The sequence below is a fragment of the Scleropages formosus genome, chromosome 1, assembly GCF_900964775.1.
Source record: "Scleropages formosus chromosome 1, fSclFor1.1, whole genome shotgun sequence".
In the NCBI taxonomy this organism is placed as follows: Eukaryota; Metazoa; Chordata; class Actinopteri; order Osteoglossiformes; family Osteoglossidae; genus Scleropages; species Scleropages formosus.
Genome location: NC_041806.1, coordinates 10,772,130 through 10,776,197, shown reverse-complemented (window position 1 = coordinate 10,776,197; position 4,068 = coordinate 10,772,130).

Here is a 4,068-nt window from a genome sequence, read left to right as displayed (position 1 = left end):
TTTGATTCCTGCTTGGAGTGCCTTGTGAAGGAATGGTGTCCCGTCCTGGGTGTCTCCCCTCCCCCTCCAGCCTTGCACCCTGTGTTATGGAATTAGGCTCCTGTTTGCTGCGACCCCATATACGTGCGCACACACACACACACACACACACACACACACACACACACACACACACACACAGAGTCCGAAACAAGCAGTTTCAGACTGTGTGTGTATATATGTAAAAAGTAAAGTGTTTCCATATTAGTCTCAAAAGATTTTGTATAGTACTGTGTTGAATTCTGTTCTTTTTATTCTCTATGTATCAGTTTTGTGACCTGTAAGAGATGCCAGAGATGTATTAGAGTACAGTGGTGGCATCTGTTCTCCAGTATGCATTTTCAATGAGAACATGGTTTGTTAAAAATTCTCTATATTTAAATGAATTTCAGATGCATTTTCTTCACAAACTTAGTTTGTTGCAGCATTGATTTCTTAGTTTTCTGTTCAGATAAATTCATTCAGCTAGTGTTTAAACATTTGTCATTTCTATGATTTTCTTTTTATTAGGGATGCTGAATGTTTTATTTATATTCTGAAATTAATCTTGTCTTGTTTCAGTATATTTATTGTAGTAAAAGACAGTTGGTATATTCATGCCTTAAAGCACTGGCTGTCCAGTGTAGTTCTGTCTGCCATTTGCTTTCCAGTCCACCAAGATTTTGTACTGTTGGAATGGACTGTTATTTTATATAGCAGATTTGAACTATGCAAGAAAATAATTTATACAAAAACACTGGTTTGATCAGGTTCAGTTCTTGTTCTATTATTTGTTTTGAAAAAATACTGATATTTGCCTGTCATTTGGTTTCAAAGAGACATGATATTTTTTATGTGAAGTGTAATATGAATGTGAGTAGTCTTTGGGGAAACGTATAAGATACTGAGCACATTTTGAACTGTTTAGAACTGTGAGTTTTAACTGTATTGAACATTCTTATGTTTTTTCCTGTTCAACATTATTGTAAATATTGTATTTTATTTTTTCTGCAAGAAAGTAAATCAAACCTTTTTTACTTCATGTGTGCCTTGGTGTTTTCTGTGTTCTTGAAACAGGAATCTTTGTAGAACCTTATCTGCTTGCCTTATCACTTCTCCTGTTTGTGGGAACTGCTCTGCTCTCAGCAAGATTATTCTTAATATTATGTAATTTGCTTAATTTGCATTATATTTTGTATGTATATTTGTTTTTTGCATTACAACCTCCCCCCTTGTGATGATATATTCCTGAAAAACATTTGGAATGTGAATTCGTATAACACAAAGATGTAATTTCAGTTAGTTTTAATGGTAAGCATTCATGCATTCATGAGCCCTAAAGGTAATATACCCATTTATGGTGAATGTCACTAGATACCATTAAAAATGGAAACAATTACTTCATTAGTTTGGATTAGTTGTCACAGCACAATATCGGGGAATTTCCTTTCATTAATTATAATACTATGACTGTCTGCACTCGGATCATCTGTTTTGTAGATTGTACCTATCATACACTTAAAGTGTGGGTTTCCTTCAGGTACTCTGGATTTCCCCCATGGTCCAAAAGTAATTGGTGACTCTAAATTGGTTTGTATGTTACGTGGCAGTTTGGGCCTCGCTGCAGGGAGTTTACTGCAGTGTGTCTAAACACTGGGTCACCTTGGATAATGTCAGCTAAATACTAATTTTTCACTGCATGTCACTTCGGAGAAGTGGTTGCTAAATGAACAAATGTGAATATCTTGTATCGCTCAGCTATTGGTTGCATACAAGATATGTTTGGTCCTTGTAAATGTGAAGTAAAGTCTCAACTGTAATGGGCATCAGGGATTACTGTATTTTGTCATTTGTACTTTTTAATCTAGTTTGGCTAGCTGTCACTAATTGATATTTTAGTTTTAATGCCAGCATACAATAGTTTGTTGGCTAATTACTGTGAAAATCATTAGTCCAGATGGGGAACTCATGCAGTTGTTGATGGTTCCAGATGTTTTTTTTCTAATTTAGTGACTAAAGGACCATTAACAAGTGGAGCTGTTTTGCAGGATGGATGTCCTGGATGGCTACCCCCATAAATGGTGCTGGGTAGATGGCACTCTTATAAGAACCTTCCTCAAAGAAGTTCTTAGAGTGAAATGAAGAGATGGTAGCTTACAGTATTCACATTTAAGGAGATGCTTGTCTTTCTCTTTTTTGAATTGGCAAGGACTTTAAGTTGGGCACTAGGTCATTGGGAACCACTGAATTGGAAAGGAAAAAGGTCAAATTAAGCAATATGTAAAACTATTGGGTTTATTGTGAACCATAGAACTAGGAAAGCTCCTTTTTTAAATTCTTGACTGCTATACTGGAAGATTGTGAGAAATTGCAAAGAAGCTGGTGACAGATTCCTTTTACTTTCATAAGGCATTTTGAACAACTTTACTACCACATTATGTCAGACTTGCCATATTGTGTGGTAATTGTGATCTGTAAGGTAGTGGTAATTGTTGCATTTGAAACTTGCAAATTGATTGGTGGTTTGATTAAATCTGCCCATAATCTAAAAACCATTTCATCTAAATGATCTAGTGTTATGCTTCTTTGGATTAAAAAAAGCAAAATATATATACATCTTGTGAACTGAAGCATGTCATACAAAGCCCAGTCTTTTGTTTTGCAGTTTATATCTCTAAACTCTGTTGTTGTACTTTAGTCATTAAATTTTTTTTTTTTTTTTTTTTTGCCATATGTCAGTCATCTTTCCGTGTTGTGGTTTTTAAACAAATGTCAGAATACTCTCTTTGTGTATATATTTTTACTGCTGCTCAATTTTTTTTTCAAGAAAGAGAAGTAGGGTTTTTAAAAACTAAATAAAGGATTACATGAAAGTGTTTTGGTTAATGATTTATAGTACTTTACATTTTTCCCTGCAAATGAAAGAACACAAGTATGGATTTTATGTGCCAAGACTTCAGTCAGATGTTAGAGGTCTATGTATTCTGCACCAGTACAATAGCTGAAACTTAAGACCGTTGATCAATATAGAAGCTGTTTCCTATTTGCATAATACATAATAGCTCATGTTAAGTGCCATCAAGTCATATGTATACCTTGTTAAGATGCTCTTTCATCAATGTGCTCTTATGCTAATAAATTAATCTGAAAGTAGCCTACTTTTTGGAAATGTCATATCTGAAATGAATCACTTGATGTCTTCAACTCCCCCTTTGGTCTGTTTTTTCAGGAATACGATTCTGTATGCTTCAAAACTAAGTGAGTGTTTCAGAGTACTGGCCCAGATTTGTTTTAGGTGTGAGATGATGCCCTGCAGTGACTAAACAATGCCAGAAATGTTAAATGTGATGGAAGCAGTTGCAGTTACTATAATGCATACAGTACCTATAATTATGCATGTCACTTGCCAGCAGATTGCTAATGTGCACTTCTCTATGTAGTCAATCCAAATCACCAGTAAATGTTTTTAAAAAAAAAAAAAAAAAAAAAAAGCCTTATGCTTGATGGAGGCAGCCCTTGGTAGTGGATAAGTATGAGTCTGCTTTGACTTTTCTGGGCTTGCGTGACCTTAGCAACTTGCATGTGCCAGACATGTAGGCACTGCAAGTTTCACTACTCAACACTGCAGCCTCACTGCAATCCTTAGATGTCTTCTGTTCTAATTTTTTAGGAGTCAAAGTTGGGTTGTAACCACAGTGTTGGAGTAAGTTTCTCAAATTTATTTTCCGCTATTGTGACAAGAACTTCAGTTTAATAAATCATTATGGCTTCAGCTTATTACACAGGGAATGCTACCATGGAAACAGTTGCCAATAAGCAAAATAGAAATAAGTTAAATAAATAAATAAATTAAATAATCACTCTGGGTGATTGTTTTACTTTTTACACTTTGTGTGTAACAGTAAGGTTTCCAGTTCCTTCATCCAACGAACATACAAGATGAGCAGATTTCTTACGAACTCCTGCTTTTTGTAATCATCCTTCATATCTGGCATGTATTCGCAGGTGGTGATCTTCTCCCCGAAGAGGCATTCGCACAGGTGCTCAATC